General features: G+C 41.0%; 1 protein-coding gene across 5 annotated transcripts in view; it reads left to right on the forward strand.

Annotated features, from left to right (window-relative positions):
* The first annotated feature begins 432 nt into the window (after positions 1-432).
* Positions 433-21,631, forward strand: part of LOC6037602 (hemicentin-1) — a 135,269-nt gene continuing 114,070 nt past the window's right edge. For 3 of the 5 annotated variants that reach the window (XM_038265695.1, XM_038265694.1, XM_038265696.1), the window contains exon 1: positions 433-1,222. The gene's annotated coding sequence lies outside the window, so the exon portion shown is untranslated. The remainder of the gene's footprint in view (positions 1,223-21,631) is intronic. The other 2 variants (XM_038265699.1, XM_038265697.1) reach the window with 1 other exon arrangement.

The following is a 21,631-nucleotide window of genomic DNA, read 5'->3' on the forward strand; positions in this document are numbered from 1 at the left end:
CCCCCCTCATTCCAGCCTTCGACAACTCCCGCCAGATAATCCGCAACCGGACTACGAAACGGATCCTGTCTAACCTTCCACTAGACCTGCAGCACCAAAGCGAATTCGCTTCTCTGCGCTCCACTTGTCTACACCCTGACCTATCCTTACCAGAGCACATAAACAAAGCACTCCTCGCACCGCACTTTTCCACCAGCCGGCATGTACTCCGGAAACCTGTTCCGGAGAGCGAGTCCTTCTCCCGTCCTTTCTCTCGAATCTCTCCCCCTGACTTCTTGCGAGACAAGAGTTCACTCCGTTCATCCGCTCTCGCGAACCGGTTCCGTTCCCTTCCAGCGGTGCACAGGCGCACCGTCGTCCTGCCGACGGGTCTCCACCACGGCTTCGCGCGGTTCCAGCGGAGGCCTGGAACGGCCGATTGATTAGTTTCGACGGCGAACTCGTGACGGACGGACACGTGTGTGGATATTTCGTCGCGGACGCCACGGGAACACTTCCCTCACCCTCTTCCGGGTCTCTTCCGGGCTGTGTTTTTTTATTCTTGTGGTCGGGAGTTCCTGAACAGCGTTGTGACACCTATTGGTAGGGGTTCAGGAGGAGGAGGAGGTCATTTGGAGTGGACACGGGCGCGGTGGTGAATCGGTTCCGCGGGGGACGGCTATTACGGGCTAATTCCACGTGCAACGTGGAAGGGTGGTACGGGAGCTTCTCCGGAGCGGAGAGTGCGCGGGGTAGCGGACCACAACACTTCCGGAATATCAGTGATGGTGGGGTGAAAAACTACGTGCTGGTTGGCCATTTCCGGGCCCCGCGGGTGTGCTAATGATCCGTGGCGGGGTTTTAAACTAGTGTCGTGTCCCGCAGAGAGAGAGAGAGTGCTGAAACGAGCAGTGTGTGTTGATAATTGTACGGTGCATCGCAGGTCATGGCAGCACTGCTGCGCTAGCTAGAAGTGTTGGCAACTCCTGCTGTTTGGTAGCGGGACGAACAAGCAGTCTGCTGTAAACGTAAACCAAGCAATGATTTATTAATTGCATACTCCCGTTGACGTGGTGTGGAAGGAAAATAAATCACGTCATGTTGTGCTAGGGAGGTGGTGCTGTGAGTTGGGATTACAACAAACTCCGTGGAGGAATATCTCTCTCCCCCGTTAGGATACCGTTCTTTGTGGTGGTGCTCGCCAGGTGAAGAAACGTTCTGCGGTTCAACAGTGTTGATTAAGGTGAATATCCTCGCCCTTCTTTTCCCACCCCCGAATCGTAATCCAGTTTCCAACGGCACTGTTGCGATCGTTGACCTTCATTAAAAAATGGAAAAATTGCGCACGCTGGAGGACCAACCAACAACCTTCCGAGAAAAAGGGTTGAATTTTCCATTACAACCTTATAGGAACCGTCTACCGAGAACGACTCCAAATACTGCGGAAACTAATTTTCCTGAAGCAAGCATAATTTTGCTCGATTGTCGTGTATACGACGAAGGAGGCCCTGAACGACGCATAGTAACGTCAAGTCTAGCCACACGGTTCTTTTCCAGGCACACTTGAGTCAAGAGTTATGTGCGCTTAGCTCAAGTTGTTTGTTTACAGTAGACGGGGTTCTCCTCTGTCTCGTGATACAGCTCGGCAACTTTTCATAATTTCATTTCGGAAAAATTGAAGAAAAATTCAGTCAGTTTTACTCAAACAAAGGCTCAAGAATTCCTCTTCGGACGAAATCTCATTAGGACCATGCATAAACCACGTGGACACTTTTTTGGAAATCAATTTTGTATACGCCAGCTTCTAATTGATTAATTAAATATGACACGAAACAGAACTTTGCTCCAACAAAAATCCTTCAAAATTAAAAAAGTGAGCTGTAAATGGGACGTCTGGTCGATCCACTTATCAAATTGAACTCTCTCCACTGTTCCTTGGATGATCATTCCTGGGAAAATGTACTTCGTCTTGTTTGTGGTTTGTTGCCGCACGTTATTTTTTGATGTTTCAAGAATAGTTAAGGTTCGGTTTAAATTAAACAAAAATAAACAAATGGGTAAGAAAAGATGTGAGATTTTAGTTTTGATTCCAGGAAATTTGAAAATATTTTTTAATACTTTTACCGATGCTTCAATTATTTAACAATTCAGAAACAATTTGCCAATAGCTGTGGATGATGACGCATTCTTCAACAGTTTGATAAGTCAATCTAATTTGAAGTTACAGCCCATAAATGGAAAATAGGTAGTTGGGCAAGTCAAGGATATCCGTCCAATTCTTCCAATTCTCCAGAAGCTATCCTGAAATTTTGAGCGCATTTGGTTAAGGTTTAGTACAGTCATCCCACATATTCGGAACACCCACAAACTCAATAGAATGCAAAATGCAACTTTTCTGCCGACCCTGCTTTTTTATAGCCTTTATTTGGACATTCTCTTGCTATTTCACTAGTAAAAGTAATACTTTTTAAACAAAAACTGCATTTCAAGACAATTTTATCCAGAGTACCAAAACACTGCCTCCAAATTGCCGGTTCCATGATTGTGATATGTTATTGTGTCTCCCACAATTGTGGAACACCTGAATTTAACTGATATTTTCACAAAAAAACGTTATCAGACCAATCATAAAATAATACTAAGCATGAGTTTTATTTGTTTCAGAGTGTGAAGTCATTATTTTGTAAAAAAAAAATTTACTCCTGGAGAGAAAAAAAAGTTTGTTTACATCGTAAGAAAAATGTGTTCCGAATTTGTGGATTTCAAGGGTCAATGAAAACTTAATATAAAACGTAAAAATGTACAGCTGGTCTATACATCAATCGAAAGATCACAAGAAAATCTTTCACTTGAAGGTAAAAGCAAATCATTATGTTCAATTATCGATTTTATATGATTTGTTGAACATTGGCCGATCTGTAAACTGTTCCGAATATGAGGGATGACTGTACTTCCACCATTGACCTGAAGTTAGTATGGAACTTCTAAAAATTTACCATGGGCAATTTTCACTTTAAACCTCTCCTTAGAGAATGTTTCTCAAACCCCTATCAAATTTTCCTATTCTTAGGTTTCTTATGGGTTTTGATCCGGGGAACAACTTTGTAGAACATTTCTAAGCGCTAGGAATTGATCGTGCTCTAAAAACTCACCTGTATCTTTCCGGGATTAATTCCCAGCGCTTTGCAATATTCTACAAATTTGTTCACGGATCAAAACCTATAATTAACCTCTTATTTGAGACAATGTCTAAGGGTGTAGGAGAACTTTCTTGAAGAAGAGTTAAAAAGTGAAAAGTAAATTAATTAAATTTATTAAAATTCCATCATAACTTCTGCTCAAGAGTGGAACAACGAAACCTTAATCAAATGCGCTCAAAATTTCAGGCTAGCTAAAATTCTTGTGAATTCCTTTTGAGGCACTCGAAATTGAACACTTTTGTCTTTTTCATATATCCGTGAGCCACGCTAATGCACATCACCGTTGTCAAAAAATACACTTAATATTACACACTGCATGTACCATTTTTGTAAACACAAAAAGAAAGTTGCAACCGACGGGATTCAAACCCAGCACCAAGAGTAAGGACAGGTGCCTTAGCCCGCTCGTTCGTCAGACCGATGAAGAGTGGGAAGAATAAACGCATATATGAGCTTTTTGTAATTGTAACAGAGCGTGTAATTGCTGATATGCCAACATTAAGTGCCCGATGGAATAACATGCTGTTCCATAATGTGCAGTTTACTAGAATAGGAAGTAATGTATTAAACGGTTTGACATTATAAGCAAAACATGATTAATTTAGTTTGAAAATAACAAAAGCTGGGTTCCTGGCTTTCCCGGAAATTTGTTAGATTTAATTCCCAAAAATCGTCAGCCCCTACAAAAGATAAAACATAAGAAGAAGTAAGTACTCAACCTATTACAATGTAAACGAGCTGCAACGAAGGACAACCTCGACGACCTGACACGTGCCAGCTCGGCGATGTTACCTGGAAAAAGGTTCTTGAATAATGAATGTTTTGATTCGAATTAGAGCTGATATTTATAACTTTACTATTGTGGGAAGCCGATACTTTGAGAACTTAATGAGTGTTCTATTTGTTTATATTTGAAATGGCTTAATTATACAAGGAAAGCAGCGTATCCAAATTTGGAACGGGAAAATAGAAAGCGATTCACCGGGCAATGAAAAGAGAGATTGCGTAACCGGGATCTTCGAAAAATCTCACTTCCTCGGAGTAAAGGCTGTTCAAGAACAAACATGACTTTCTTCTTACGGGAAAAATAGCTGCTTGATTACTAATTTTATCTTGATTTTGACATTGTTTGTAGCAAAATTGCATCGAATGTGGGTGGCATTCTGCGATGTGACCCAGTCACGACGTTCCAACAGGATTTTAGCAGAATTGTTACAGGGGGATTGATAACAGCATGTGAACGAAAGTTTCCAGATTCCTCACAACATCAACTTTTTGCATCCTTTTTTTCCTTTTCCGGTCTCAAAAGTACATAAGTATCATTTAAGTGGTTCGTAACTTATAGTTTAGAGGACCCAGAAATATAGAATTATGGTGGGAATCTAGGACATCTGTGCTGAAAAAAATTTGTAACAATCTGGTCACAATACACACTAATACATACAGACAAACATTTGTTCAGTTGATTTGATTCTGAGTCTATATTTTTTATGAAAAAGGGTCTACGACGTTGCATTTAAAAAATATTTTTTTCAGCAGGGCTAACCTCATGTGAGGAAAGCAAAACACAAATACATATCAAAATAGAAGTTTATGCAACAAGTTGCAAAAAGAGGATTTTGTCAGCACGAGTCGTATATTTATCCAACGAGGTTCACCGAGTTGGATAAATACGAAGAGTGCTGTAAAAATCAAGTTTTGCAACGAGTTCCATACAACATTTTTTGCAATTCCAAAAAACACACACTGAGTGAAATTTTATGACAAATTTTCATGTATTTTGTCAATAAATCGTTTAAATCAAAAAAATGTTGAAAAGTGTTACTTTTCGAAACAAGTGCTGAAAAGTTCAACTTTTCAGCACCTATTTGAGTGCTGAAAAGTAGAACTTTTCAGCATTTATTTTGAAAAGTGTTGCTATTCGATTCTGTTATTTTTGGTACAGAAAAGTTTCGTCGTTCAAGAATGACAGGAAAAGTTAGTAGTTTCACGACGGAATTGCAAAAAGGTCATTTTCGATTAAAAAAACTTAATGATTAAATTTTATTTTACGAATTCAATTCAATCGATATAGTCATGAAAAATCCCCGTAACCAAAAGTACTGATTAAAAAATCAAAACGTTGACGATAAAATAACCGACAAGAAAAAAAAGCCCTTGCAACCTAAACCCACCAATTAATTCAAACACGACACCCACCAAAGATTGAATAAACCAACACCGGGCGTCAGTGCAAACCTAATGACAGGTGCTAATTTGCTTACCAAGTTGTTAACGCTCGACAGCCGGTTCTGATTACACTTCAAAGGACAAATTTACAAGCGGCCTTCCCAGAGAAATGGTTCTTCCAACTTGTCCGACGGTCCATCCGGTGATGCCCACGCACAATTAGAGCCAACAAAAATCTAAAATGCCAGGACAACTCAGACATCGTCGGTGGACGACACTGAGCCGTTTGAAGCTGCCACTTGTTTTTTTTTTTTTTCAGTAGAACTTTGGAATTAAACTGAGTGGAAACATAAATGCTGTACGAGTGGGATTCAATGGACAATTAATTAGGTAGAAAATTTTCTGCGTAACTTTCGTAAAAGGAAGCTGGGTCAGCAGGAAACTTTCGGGATTCATTTGATGGGTCAATGAAAAGATGTACAAAGTTGTGGAACTTTTGCAACAGTTTTAGTTTGTGGAGTTTTGCTCCTTTCCTGGGGTGGGAGATCACTTGTAGGGAAATGAAATAAACCATTGCCATCCATCCTCCTCCTCCCGTCGTAATTGAAACACAGCAGCTGGATGAAACATTAATAAAGTGCGCGGTGCACACTTTCTTTGCCGCACTTTGACACTTGAAAAATGAGGTAAAAATGAGGAAGATAAAGTTTTTTCCAACTTGGCGCAGTTTTCGGCTTCGAGTGGAGGGAAATTGCAGCAGAGTTGTGCGTTTTCCTCGAGCAAATAGAAGATCTGGCTGCGCGCTTGTTTGATAGGAAAGTTATTCGTAATATTTGGAAGAGCAAAGTACGTTGGTGGCAATGTCCAACATGACGGAAAGAATGTTTCTATATGAATGCTCGCTAAATCATTCTTTATTAAGCATTAAAGTTAAAATCATGACATGGTGATAACCTGTTAACAACAAATGTAGAGCTGAGGATTTCAATAACTTTGTGATTCTGATGGAATGTTACGGTGCAACAAAAAGCCAATTTAAAACCATATTTATTTATTTTTTTTTTTTTTGAGACAAAAAATATTGCAAAATGCATAACACATTGTAAAAGTATTTCTATTGTCAAATATTTTTTTTATATTAGGGCGTACCCTTTTCCCGGTCTTTGACATTCAAGGGAAACGGGAAAAATTGTTTTATAATCCTGGGGATCCCCTGGATCCAGGATATTAAAAAAAAACTAACATAATCCACCTATGTGGTTGGTGCTTTCCTCACTTCTTACTAAAAGATTCTCATAGATCGCAATCGAAAACGCCAAGGGAATGCTGTAGAGCGAATAATTTGATTTGATTTTTAGCTTGAGACAGGATTGCCAGATCTTGGCCAGATCTTCAATATTTTGGACTCATTGAAGTGGTCTTTAAACTCTTATATAGCTTGATTTCCAAGTTATAGGGAATTTAAAAAAAAAATCCCATCCCAAGTACACCAACCAGTAGATTGTCGCTCAAATCAAGTCCATCCCATACGTAATTTCGTCAATTTTAAGTTAATAATGAAGTTTGGTTTATTTCAGAAAATAGTGGCAAATTTACCTTTCTCGTGAAATCACAACATGTAGCCTTATGGGCGGGACAAATTTGCCTTGCGTTTTTCTCGGCCTGCTGTTTGTACATATGGGACGGGCTAGATTAGAGCGGCAGTAGAGCAGCTTTTTGTAAACATTTCTGTACAATTTGAGTTTTACCAAAGGCTGTTCCTTTTTCTTTTTGAGGAATTTTACAAAAATCTTTTCAAAGTCTATTCTCGACTGACGAGAAGCCCTGTTACTCACACAATTTTTACTATCGGCCTGCTTTTTTATTCTTTCAGCGCACTTTTGTGGCTGCCAGTTCATTTTATTTGAAAAAAAGATGGGATTAAACTTACAAAAAACAATGCATTTAAAGGAAGTCTCCTGGCATCACTGGTTCACTCTTACACGCGCTGCTGGTGGTGTTGGTGACCGGCCATTGTCCTTTATTCGCCTTCGTTTCTTTCTCGTTTATCGTCAACCGTCGACGAGAACAGGTCAGCCTTCGATGAGTATTGGTAAACGCCTATTGGGTGAATGTGTGTGCAACCAAAGTAATGAGAAACGGAGCCTCAAAATTAAAATTTCGATCGAAAGTGCCTTAAATTTAATCTTATCAAATTTTCAATATTTTGAAATAAATATATATTATTTAGTGAAGTAGGGGAAATTCTCGTATGTTTGGCAGGTTAAGCACTCGCTCCTAACTCCATCCAATTTGCTGATTTTCATTATTTAAACAACTAATTTTGCAAAACTTTTGATAGAAACTTGTTTGCTCACTTCTTATTGAGCTATTTATCACTCGATTTCAGTTGAAAACGCTATTAATTAGCTTTAATTGAATGGCAATGTTCTGACCTGCCAACATTAGAGGCACGCTGGAATAAGATGCTGTTCCCCTACTTTATTTCTCCGATGTCTTGCCAAACATATTTGTTATAGTATCATCAATTCCATCAAATTTACTATGATCAAGCATGAAGCAGATAAAGATCACTATAATGGCCATAACCTGAGATAGGGCAAACAAAAAACATTATTAAAGAGTGCAATCTTTCTAATAATTTTCAATAATTTCAGCGATATAGGGGAACTATACCCTTTCTCAGCCTATTTCTATTATCGGCCTATCAGCACTTTGATCATGAATTACAGCTTATATAAAGTGTGTTTGACTGTTCCAAAGTAATAAATAGCTCAAATAAAAGCAACTCTCCATTGTTGAAACATCTGAAAATGTTGATTTAATAGCAGAAACGGCAAAAGTGATGAGAATTGGTCGAACGGCTTAGTGTGATTAAAATGGGTATATTTCCCCTAAATCGTGAATTAAATCGTCTCAATTTCTCAAACGTTTTTCAAACCATCGCCAGTGTGCGTAAGTGCATTTTGGGCCAAATTGAGTTAAGAACGCCATTTTATGCAGCTCACAATGCCTCACCTTTTGACCTTCACAGATCCCCAAAATTCGTTTTCAATCCTGAGATATTCCATAAAAACCGAATAAACTTCGTGCATTTTATCACTTTTCATATGAAAGAAGTTTCAATCTTGTCGTGCTATCTGGTCGCTCCCTGAAAATTGATGTAAGTGCTACAATTGGCCAAAGGGATTTCAGGTCAGAACGCGTTTGACACATGGACGAGCTCGACTCGGGACCAAATTCAACCAAACCTCGGAGCAATGTACAGAATAGTCAACCAAACAAAACGTGTTTGTTTTTTGTTTACATTGCGTGCTCTCGTATTTGATTATTCAAGTTCAAACATTAAAACGCGTTTTTCTCGGAACGTCAAAAAGCGACTTACGACAAGATAGCACGACCGCACCGAAATGCTGTTTTGGAATACACTTATTGTGAACAAAACCCCTAACCCCTCGCATCGCACATCTGGAGAAACATTTACAAAGGGCGCATGAGCATTTTGACAGCTCGAAATGTTTCGCAAAAAATATAAACAAAGTAGGAGGCAATGTTCAAGCTCACGCGTTACTTTGTTCTTGCTACTGAAGTGATGAAATTCTAAATATAGAGCAATTCCAGCTCAAATCAGGAATTTTCCTGGTACTTTTGTACCCGACCCTCTCCGATTTCAATGAAACTTTTTAGACATGTTATCCTAGGCCTATATAAGCCATTTTCGTGTATATGGAGCCAATAGTACTCGAAAATAACATTTGAGAAGGGCGTAAGATATTTATTTTTTTTTGTATTTTGCAATTTAAAAATTACTGTATCTCGAAGCTGTAGCGGCGTATCAAAAAGTGGTCAAAGACAAACTTGTAGGAAATTGGACGGGCTTTCTGAAAAAAATGCACTGAAACAAAAATACACGCCACTTCTATGAGATTTTTCGATTTTTAAGTCTAAAACTTAAATTTAAAGGTGTTGTCACGATTTTTTTCGTTCAAAATGTTTGAGGAAATATCCTAAGATGTTACCAAAAGACTGACGAAAAATGCAGGATGGTATGTCCCTCCTAAAAAATACAAAAATCATTTACTAAAACTGTTTTTTTGAAAAGTGGTCTAAACGTCAAAATTTTCAAAAACCCATAGTGGGAATCGATTCCCCAGACAGTTTTACATAAAAGTCTCCATATTGACCATTGTCCTATGTCCAATCCTTGGGAAGATACAGCGGTTTTAAAAATAAAAATGATGAAAAAATGGTTTTTTTTTATGGTTTTTGGCAATTTCTGTATGACAGACTTGGTTTTTCAGTCTCGTAAATATTTTTACCGGAAAGCTCGTCCGATTTCTCATTAGTTTGCTTGTGACAGCTTTTTGATTTGACTCGTTTTGATATTTACGTAAGCTTATTTACTATCCAGGTTTCTACCACACTGGAAAAAATATTCCCTTTTCAGTTATTAACAATGTAATTTAGCTTATATCTGTAAGCCCTTACATCCAATCGAAATGCTGTCAAAGGCAAACTTATGGGAAATTGGACGGGATTCATTTTAATTTTTAAAACCGCTGTATCTTCCCAAGGATTGGACATAAGACAATGGTCAATATGGAGACTTTTATTTAAAATTGTCTGGGGAATCGATTCCCACTATGGGTTTTTGAAAATTTTGACGTTTAGACCACTTTTCAAAAAAACAGTTTTAGTAAATGATTTTTGTATTTTTTAGGAGGGACATACCATCCTGCATTTTTCGTCAGTCTTTTGGTAACATCTTAGGATATTTCCTCAAACATTTTGAACGAAAAAAAGGTTATCGTTTTGTTTTTGTTGCTTTGCTATTGGGTGGATTTTTTTTGAATCGTTAGATTTGTTCAAGAGTTATGTTTTTTTCGTTTAGGATCACGAGATCGCTATGGCAAAAATAAAATAGTGAAGGTATGGTGAGTGTGCGACATGCTGCACTCACTGCTCGGCTTTGGTTTTCATTTCGTTTATTTTTTGCTTAACTCGCGTTGTCCTTGCGTGTGCCGAATTTAAACTGAATTTCATAAATTTTTCGTGTTTGTGGTGTAAAATAGTGACGAGGAGAACAATCTAGTCGCGCAGCATTAGAACAACGGAGTTTTGAAGAAATGAGTAGGAAAAAGTAATATTTCGAGGAAAAAGGTATTCTGCATTAACCGGAAGAATCCGCAAAACAATGTAAACAAGCAGTGCGTATTTTTCATCTGTATTGGTGCACATCAAACTCAAGGCGGACACAAAACAAATGCGCCATCGGGTCAAGATGTGGACACTAGCGAAACAACGGACTACGCAGAGATGCCAAATCTACAACCCGGTGAGATCCTTCCAAAATGGAAAAAAAAGCTTTTTCCTTTTAATATTTTTTGAAAACAAACAGTTGTGCTTCAATATTATAGATATATCGATTGAAATTCACTACAAATTGTTTTTTATTCAATTAAAAAAATATAAATAACGCAATCTGGATAAACACAAAGTGAAGCATAACTGTTTAAAGCGATTTTACATATTTTCTATTTTCTCATTATATACCAAACTAAGCTAAGCTAAAAAATTTGAACGAAAAAAAATCGTGACAACACCTTTAAATTTAAGTTTGAGACTTTAAAATCGAAAAATCTCATAGAAGTGGCGTGTATTTTTGTTTCAGTGTATTTTTTTCAGAAAGCCCGTCCAATTTCCTACAAGTTTGTCTTTGACCGCTTTTTCGGCTTCGAGATACAGTAATTTGTAAATTGCAAAATAAAAAAAATAATACCTTACGCCCTTCTCAAATGTTATTTTCGAGTATTATTGGCTCCATGTACACGAAAATGGCTTATATAGGCCAAGGATAACATGTCTAAAAAGTTTCATTGAAGTCGAAGAGGGTCGGGTACAAAAGTACCAGAAAAATTCCTGATTTGAGCTGGAATTGTTCTATATTGTACTAGGATGTAACAAAAATGACTTTTTGGCGGGCATTCAAGGGTTTGTTTCGGTGGGCATACTAAGCCCAAATCCAAAATATGAGCTTGATTGGACGTAACAGGAGCTGGCGCTCCGGCCTTCAATTTTAAATGGGATTTAAACCGTAAAAAAAGGTTTTTTTCAAAAATGTCACTTTTTGAGGCATTTTGGCCACTGAAGCGTTTATTTGCAACATCATTGGCGTGTAGGCCAGATCCTTGCGCATCTTTTGGTATATATAACATTGAAATTTGGAGTACCCTGGAGCTCGGTACAGACCTTCAAAGTTTGGCATTTTTTCGAAAAATCGGTCCCGGCAAAAAAGATATGCGTCGCGCCTCGCGACGCCCTAGACGCCATTTGATTTTGCCAAAAATAAGAACAACAATGATCCAATGATCGATTACAATACTTGCTACTTTTGGCGAACAGTATATGGGTTCCCTGTTGACAGTTCGAACCACTTTTCAGCACCCAGGATCAAACGGTCAAAATGCTTATCCACCCCCTTTTCTCGTGTTGCACTAGAAATGTCAAGTATGCATTCCACCGATCCGATATTGCTCCCGCTAATGGAAGCCCTCAATCGCGTAAATCTTCATTCCATCAACAGACGTATCGATGTTGCGAAAAAAAAGCTGCAAATTTTTCAACCCAGACACTTGCACAAACACACACATACACACGCGTCCTTTCTTTCTATTTTCTTTTTGTTTTTGAATGACAAATAATGATGATGGCGATCATTATCGTTATAAATTCTTTTGATGCCCCCTCCCAAATGATGATGGTGAAATGTGCGATGAGATGAGGTGAATGTGTTTGTGTGGTGTACGTGGGCAAAGGTGCTCAGAGATGCATAATCGTTAGGTGTTGAAAAGGAGGAGGGCTGGGTCGTTGGGGTTATGCTTTTCAAACTCAAATGTTTTGGAAATTCATGTCAAAATAAAAACAAAAATCTTTGACAGTGTTCAAAAAACATTCGAGACCAGCATGAAAAAAATAACTTTAAAGTATTATTTGAGTCAAGATTGCACAACATCAACGAATGTGATGGAGCAAAACATCAAGATGCAAAGAAGGAAACAACAAATAAAAAAAAAGACCAAGTGAGAGCGCAAGGAAGAACGAATACAAAGAGGAAGTGACGCGACGAAGCTTTCATATTGAATGTAGGTGTGTGTGCGTTTGAAATTCTGAGGAGCTTCTCCTCCCTATGAGTAGGGGACCAACTCTGCTTTTATGACGCCTCCACTCCCCCTCCTGCTGCTTTGTCTCGCACTTTTTGCCGACATTGGCTCATAAATTATGCATGTAAAGTACACGTTTCACGGCTCATCGCATCGGCATAGGGTTGATATTGTTCTGCTCTATACACCGCGTGAGCGAGGCGAGAAAATGAGTTTTTCCACGAGCTTTCAATGTGTTAGTGAGGGGCTTTGACTGTGGATCACTGTGTTACGGTTTCTCGGGGGAAAGCTTTTTGGTTGATTTCGTTCAACGCGCGCGCTGGGCATTGTGGCCGGTGAGCTGATGGATTCAAACCTGGGGTCCGGTTTGGCCATCGTATACGGCACCACTAACTGGCCATGACGGTTGACAGGTGCCGCGGGTTGGTTTCAAAGGTTAGAGAGCGGCGATGGGAAAGGATCGCCGGGTTAATCGTTTCATTTCGATGGATTTTATTTTTACGATGTGCATTTTTTTTATTTTCCACGATAAAATACTATGAAATTTAAACAAAAGGTGCCTTAAATCAATTTTTAATCTCGAATTAATATTTAACTTAAACTATTTGCTATCAAAAACCTTCCGTCTTTCAAATCTTTACGATTTCTTAGTTTTCAATATTTGACACATTTTCATGTTTTCATGCTGAATTGATTGCCGTATTTGGATTTAAAAATAAAGTAAAGACATTTTTTTTAGGCAGCCGCTTTAGAGCAATTCCAGCTTGTTTGCGCACATACTAGCGTCAGATTCCCGGTGCCTTGCAAAATCGTATCTTTCGTAATTAATCAGAACTCGCGGGTTGTACAGAAAACATTTATTCGTTATTCGTCAGGTTTTATTTCGCGGTCAGTAATTGGACGGACTAAATAGTGGACTGTAAACACTAATCTTAGTAATACTGCGTCTGATAAAGGTCTGAACTGGTCAGTAGTACGGTTCGCAGAGCAATGACCAACCGCTAGTCGGTTACTGCTGGTCAAAGCTGCTTATTTTTGATCTCAGAACTCCAGGCACTCACTGATGTTCTGTTTTCTGTTGTGTTTGTGTTATGCTGTCTGTTTTTGTGTTGCTGTACTAGAGCATAATCTGCACTGGCTCACAAAATCTGCTCAGTCCTGATTTCGGCGCGTTCATACCGCCCGCCTTGAAATACTTAGTATTTTAATTAAACTCCTACTTGAACCAGTGCCTATGGATTAGTCTACTGTCCTGAATCTGAACAGTCTTGTCTGTGCTGTTAGTGTGTTGTTCTTTCACTGTTCTTCTTCTTTTCTTCGACCGTGTTCGGTAAACTGCTACCGCTACTGTTTACGACGACTGCGTCGCCCTCTGTCCGCTGTCGCTGCTGTGCGTGACGACTGCGACTGCTGCTGCGTCCGGATGCATCTGATGATGCACTGCTGCTTCTGCGACTGTTGATTGCTGTCTGCTGAGTGTTCCAGCGCTCTGCACCTGTTAGAGAGACGAGTAAATGTCCAGAAAAACAGTCAAACTGAAAGGTACTTAACTCTGGGCAGAGTCGGGATGGCAGTTCCGACCCGTCCGATCGAAACAGCGCCATCCCCGATTGCCTTGTGCTGGAACCTCGCTTCAGCTTCTGGCGTGCTGAATTGCTGAAGTCACCGTCTGGTGTCGTGCGGATCTGCTGTTGTTGTGGTGATCCAGCGCTGTATGTGCGGCATATTTTTGCCGCCCGCCATTTCCACAGCCATTTGCCGTGGTCCGCTGATCTGTGGCTGGTGTGCCGCTCGCCATGAGCTGCGTCTGCTGCACTCTGGGTGTGCAGCTTCCGTCGTCTGCATTTGCAGACTGCTTCGTGCTCGGATGTTCAGGTTTGCGGCTTCTGTGCCGCCCGCCGTAGTCTGCTGGTTGTATTGACAACTAGTGTGTCGTATCCATCGTGATCTGTTGCGTGCGCCGCCCGCCGTTGTCAGTTGTGGCCCATGAGCCACCAGCGGTTTACTGCTGTTGCTGGACTGTCACAACAATCCCGTCGTACTTGCGGCCCGTGCGCCGCTCATCGTGATCCGTGTGAATGCTTCTTCGTCGGTAAATCCGTCGGCAGTGCGCCGCGCGCCGCGATCTGTATTGCTGCACCGGTTGTGCAGTCAAGTTTCGCTCTGTTTCTCGTCAGCCAGCGTGCCGCGAGCTCTGGATGGGCAGTTGTTATCCGTGCTGATCCGATCGATTGCTCCTGCTGATGCTATCCGTGCTTCTTCCATCTCTCCTGCTGCTGTTCCTTGTCTGTGGTCTGTTGTTTGACTTCAGGACGTTTGCGTTCTGGATCTGTTCAGTGCTGTACAGCTGATACGCACTGAAATGCAAAACCTCTGCGAACGCTCAGAGGAGTTGCAGCTGACTGTTGTACCCAGGACGCTGTGTAAGCTGTGACAACGCCTGGACCTCATATCGCTGAGGCTGCGACCTGTCGTGACAGGTGGTCAGATGTCCTGAAGTTGGCCAGAAGTGGCCGTCCGAATTGTCCACAATGTGGGGACGTTGTCTCCTTGGAGACGTCAGTAGTGGTCACCAGAGTGTGACCTGGTCCGTAGATGGCAGCCTAGACGCGGTAGATTATCTACCCGCCACTGCAAAGTGTACAGCGCCTCGAGACGCTGACCGTAGAAAAGAAAAGCTGGATGTACTGGAAGCGACTCCCTTGGTGGAAGCCGACAGAAACTGGATGCACCAGCGGAACGAACTGGTTTCACCAGCGGATAGTGACCGCCGGACTGAACTGGAGAGTTGACCGAAGAACTGGCTATACTCGCGGCTGGCGACCGCTGAACGGGATTGAACGAGAGCGCCGTGGCGGCGCGATGGAAGGCTCGCAGATGAGCATGCAGGTGTGAATTGCTGCTGCGGAGGATCCTCGCCGAGTACCTAACAGAAAAGCCGCTAAGTTTCTTAAAGAAAACAGAAATGTTACGGTACTTAACTGGCGGCTGAGGTGGGACGGCAGTTCCGACCCGTCCGATCGAAACAGCGCCGTCCCTAGTGCTTTGCGGCTGGATCCTCGTCTCTGCAATAACACGCAGAGTTGCTGACGGCGGAGCAGATGAAGCGGCTGCTCGCTGAGCTGACGAAGGCAAGGTGTGCCTCAGTTCCGATGAGCTGCTGCGGGGAGACGGTTGTACCCCGAGCTCGACACGACCGTGATGGTGTTGCTGTTGATGCTCTGGATCTGGACGAACTCGCTGACGATGAAAAGTTCTGCTGAACTGTCGGCGGACTGGGGTCTGTAGTCGGATGTCTCGCTGAGACCTTCTCCGGTGCACCAGGAGAAGACTTCACTCGAATCGCCGTGTGCGCTGAACGACGTTACCACCGGGCCCTGGTGGATGGTCGTTAACACGCGGCCGACGTGTCCGTTGCAGCTGAACCTCCGAGTTCTGAAGCGGTGCTCGGCAGGCTGGAGAAGTCGCGCGCTCGCTGGCTCGCGACGAACAGAGCTGTGCTGTTTGGCTGATGAGGTGCCAGCCTGGAGTACCTGCGGTGTTGTACGGCTGAGCAACTGAATGTTAAAGTAAATTAACAGGTACTTAACTTGGGTTGCTTTTGGGACGGCTGTCTGACCCGTCCGATCACGACGCGCCGCCCCGAAAGGCTTTACTGCTGGCAACCTCCAATCAGCGTGTGGCATGCTGATGTCTGCGGCGACGTGGCTGATCTGTGCCGGCGAACTGTGCTGCAAACGCCGACTTCTCTGCTGTTGAACTGCTGATTGGTCTGGCATATCAGCGAACATCGTCGCCGAACCGAACTGCTGCTCCAACATCACCGAAACAGCCACACCCAGGTCTGCACTAGCCCTGCTACACGTATGTGCCGAACAGCTGTCGCGAAATGCACCGCAAAGTGCGTCGCTGCATGCAGATTCGGCTGAAATCAGTCCGGATTAAACACTCACACCCGCTGTGGACGCCCTTAGCGACGTCCCTGTATTTTTCTGCTGACGGAGTGCAGTGCACAGCCAAACACACTGCAGTCGATCGGGTGTGTGTTTGTGTGCGGTTTTTCTTCACAAGGCGAGCAGAAACTTCACTTGCAACGGTTCGTTGCACTGACTGGCCAGGATCACTGGCACTAGACGTCGAGTTCTTCAATACTGGTCTGCTTTTTATTGCACCGCACTTTTCGTCCGTGAAATTCTTCCGCAGTCTACCACACAAACTGCAACTTCGTCGTCTCGGTGCGACCGATCGACGGAACCGATTTTCAAAGGGCCGACTCTTTAGCGGCCAAGTGGTCCTCAGACCTGCACTGCACAACACCCACACACTTAATCCGAAGGCGCACCAACTTTTTCGCCACCGAAAACACTAAACAGCACCGCCGAGCTGTTTTCCGACCGAAACTGCATCGAACTGCAGCTGAACTGTTTCGCGATCGACCCAAACGAGCGATCAAAACAAACCGAGAAGGCGAGAAACGTCATCGGCTGATTTCGGTCCGGTCCGCGAACTTCTGTCACTGCACAGTTGCTCACTTTTCTCGCAGACTTTTTGCCACATCGTCGCAAGTGTGAGCACCGACTTGCATGCGATGGGCACGGACTTCTTTTCCACTTCACTGTTGTTCACCACCATTTTCCTTCTGCAGCACGGTATTCACGACGTAGAACGTACGGCGTGGTCGGACATAAAATGGTGGGACCGCCATTCCGATTTTACACACGATTTTCTGGCGGATTTTCACGACACGGACGGATTGTGTGCAGATTTTTTGCCAAACCGACGGCAGATTTTGGTTTGGCCACCGAACTGAAACTGAGCAACTTCACTGACTTTACTGAGCTGAACCACACTGAACTGTCAGGTGCAAATGTTTACGAAAATGCACTGCACGAGCATTGAACGGGACGGTTTTCCGCGAGTTTTCGGCGTTTTTCCTCGGGAAAGTGGTTTTCTGCGGCGGGTTTTCAGGTACTGGAGTGCGCGATGACCACAGCGAGTCCGGCGCCATGCTGTGCTGGGGCTGATGATGGCGGAATCTTCTTCTCCGTGGATTCCAGCTGGAGATTGTTTTGCGCCGACTTCGACGCCATCGCGATGCACTTTTTTTTTGCACAGGTACAACGAACACAACTGAACTGTCCTTTTTCTGATCGATTTGCAGGCACCAGGGGAACCGGAACCTTACGGATCCGGCTCGAAGGACCAAAATATGTTTGCGCACATACTAGCGTCAGATTCCCGGTGCCTTGCAAAATCGTATCTTTCGTAATTAATCAGAACTCGCGGGTTGTACAGAAAACATTTATTCGTTATTCGTCAGGTTTTATTTCGCGGTCAGTAATTGGACGGACTAAATAGTGGACTGTAAACACTAATCTTAGTAATACTGCGTCTGATAAAGGTCTGAACTGGTCAGTAGTACGGTTCGCAGAGCAATGACCAACCGCTAGTCGGTTACTGCTGGTCAAAGCTGCTTATTTTTGATCTCAGAACTCCAGGCACTCACTGATGTTCTGTTTTCTGTTGTGTTTGTGTTATGCTGTCTGTTTTTGTGTTGCTGTACTAGAGCATAATCTGCACTGGCTCACAAAATCTGCTCAGTCCTGATTTCGGCGCGTTCACAGCTCAAATCAGGAATTTTTCTGATACTTTTGTACCCGACCCTCTCCGATTTCAATGAAACTTTGTAGACATGTTATCCTAGGCCCATATAAGCCATTTTGTGCATATGGAGCAAATAGTACTCGAGAATATTATTTGAGAAGGGCGTAAGGTATTTAAATATTTTTGTATTCTGTAATTTAAAAATTACTGCATCTCGAAGCCATTGCGTCGTTTCAAAAAGTGGTCAAAGACAAACTTGTAGGAAATTGGACGGGATTTCTGATAAAAATAAACTGAAACAAAAATACACGCCACTTCTATGAGATTTTATAATTTTTAAGTCTAAAACTTAAATTTAAAGGTGATGTCACGATTTTTTTTTCGTTCAAAATTTTTGAGGAAATAGCCTAAAATGTTAACAAAACACTGACGAAAAATACAGGATGGTATGCCTCTCCTAAAAAATACAAAAATCATTTACTAAAACTGTTTTTTTTGAAAAGTGGTCTAAGCGTCAACATTTTTAAAAACCTGTAGTGGGAATCGATTCTCCAGACAATTTTACATAAAAGTCTCCGTATTGACCATTGTCCTATGTCCAATCCTTGGGAAGATACAGCGGTTTTAAAAATAAAAATGTTGAAAAAACGGGATTTTTGGTGGTTTTTGACAATTTCCATATTACAGACTTGTTTTTTCAGTCTCGTAAATATTTTTAACGGAAAGCTCGTCCAATTTCCCAGAAGTTTGCCTTTGATAGCATTTCAATTGGATGTAAGGGCTTACAGATATAAGCTTAATTACATTGCTTATAACTGAAAATAGAATATGTTTTCAGTGTGGTAGAAACCAGGATAGTAAATTTGATTACGTAAATATAAAAACGATATAAATCAAAAAGCTGTCAAAGTCAAACATATTCGATTCCCACTACCGGTTTTTAAAAATATTGACGTTTAGACCACTTTTCAAAAAAACAGTTTTAGTAAATGATTTTTGTATTTTTTTTAAGAGAGACATATCATCCTGCATTTTGCGTCAGTCTTTTGATAACATCTTAGGCTATTTCTTCAAAAATTTTGAACGAAAAAAATCGTGACATCACCTTCAAATTTAAGTTTTAGACTTAAAAATCAAAAAATCTCATAGATGTGGCGTGTATTTTTGTTTCAGTGTATTTTTATCAGAAAGCCCGTCCAATTTTCTACAAGTTTGTCTTTGACCACTTTTTGATACGATGCAACGGCTTCGAGATACAGTAATTTTTAAATTGCAAAATACTAAAATATTTAAATACCTTACGCCCTTCTCAAATGTTATTCTCGAGTACTATTGGCTCCATATACACAAAAATGACTTATATAGGCCTAAGATAACATGTCTACAAAGTTTCATTGAAATCGGAGAGGGTCGGGTACAAAAGTACCAGAAAAATCCTAATTTGAGCTGGAATTGCTCTTTAACTTTCATGACTTTACAAAGCAGACTTTTCCAAAATAGGTGGTCATGGTAATTTTAAAGCACTTTTTTTTGCGAGAAAATAACCAATTTCCAGTTTCATTCGGCAGGAAATTAATCCTATTTTTAGGTTATCAGCTTTGGAAAAAAGGTTTCTGACCACCGGAGATATTTTAGGTTTCCGCAGGTGATTTTGAGCTGTATTTTGCTTATTGAGGTGCTTGAAAAAAACGATTTTTCAGTTTATTGAAGATAATACTTCACTTTAGTGAAAAGGGGAGTTTATATATCTCCTAAAGTTTGTAAAAGCTGGTTTAAGAAACCTGAAACTATGTAGAATCCAATAACAACATCCATTTTTTTTTTTATTAATTTATGTTTTAAAATTTGCTTACTGGTATACTAGCCCGGAAAATGTGTCAATTCCAGACAATTTTCCAGACAAAAATGGAATATTTTTTCAATTTCAAGGAAACCGAGACTAATTTAAGTATTGCCGAGATTCGGATATTTTAAATACCCATAAATTTATGAAAATATCGGGTTTTCTAAAGTGTTGCATGCAGTACGGTCAAATATTCCGAATTGTGATCCATAATTTTTGCAGTTTTTTATCTTTTTGGAATATATTTAAAAACGTTACTTAATCCACCCTTAGGTGGTTGGTGCCTTCCTCTCATTCAAAGGGTAATGCTATCCAAAATAGACATGCTCGTGGGAAGGTCTTTAAATTCGTCGCATGATATATTTGGAATACGTTTTTATCTAAATATCTAAGAACTAGCCTCCAAAAAGTGTATAAATAACTCTTAAGTGCTTATAACTTTTGATAGGGTTGTCAGATCTTCAATGTATTAAAAAAAACGAAGTTGACTTTATAGCTGTCGGCCACCATTGCTAGTACCAACCACTAGTGTCTTCCTTTTTATCTACAAGGACTTCGCCGCCCTGGGCTCCTTAGTGTATGAAAGTATGGCACGGAGCGACGGCGCCGAATACCCATATTTACACAAAGAATTTTAGAGCGCCCGCCGTGGGATTCGAACCGGCGACCTCTGGATTGTGAGTCCAGCGCGCGGTCCGATTGATCCACACGGGCGGGACAGTATTGGTGTATTGGTCGCTTTTAAATACCTTTCTAAAAATGTATAACATGCTGGAGTTTCTTACAAAAACCACCCTTTTTACAATCTTCCGGACTTTAGTCAAAATCGTTTTTTAGCATAACTTTTGAAGTACTTTACTAAATATTTGCTCAGAATTCGATTCTGAGTCGATAGGTATACATGAAGGTGGGTCTAGGAGGTCTAATTGAGAAGTTCAGTTTTCGAGTGATTTTATAGCCTTTCCTCAGTAAGGTGAGGATGGCAAAAATATTTGTTGTGCCAAATTTTAAAATTATTTTAAATAACGATTTACTGAATTTCTTTATTTTCGTTTCTTTTTCTTGTTTTGACATGTTTAATAATTTTTTAATGCTTTTCCAGTCATTTAAAATATATGAATAAAGCAAAAAATTAAAAAAAAATGCTGAGATTCATATACAATCTGAGTCATATTGAATATTGCATTGCGGTCGTTTCTAAATTTGAAGCACAGCAAAATAGATAAATTTCCAATTGTAAATGCTTTTAACCTATCAGTTGATGGTAATCCATAATTTCTATGATTTCAAGCTTTAAAAACATAACAAATGCCCTGAAAACGATTTTTATGATATTGCCCTCCTCACTGAGGTAAGGCTATAATCCTTAGTGTTTTATTGAAGCAATCAATTTAAAATCATCAAACCTTTGGAGCAAAATTTTACAAATTCAACGGCCTTAAGAATATTTATTATTACCATATTAAGTTTTTCTCCCTGCATCAACTGAAACACACTCCAAAACTCAACTCCCTCAGTAAATACTGCCAATAAAATTAGCATTCTACCCAGCCGGTGCTAACCTCGGTAGAAAATCACCGCGCTGTAACCTTCAGACCTCGTCATTGCCACACCCCCTCAGTTCTGTAGCAGAGTGCTGAAGAAGACTCACTTAACTTCCGGCGAAATTGCCTGCA

The sequence above is a fragment of the Culex quinquefasciatus genome, chromosome 3 (genome assembly GCF_015732765.1).
Source record: "Culex quinquefasciatus strain JHB chromosome 3, VPISU_Cqui_1.0_pri_paternal, whole genome shotgun sequence".
NCBI classification, from domain to species: domain Eukaryota; kingdom Metazoa; phylum Arthropoda; class Insecta; order Diptera; family Culicidae; genus Culex; species Culex quinquefasciatus.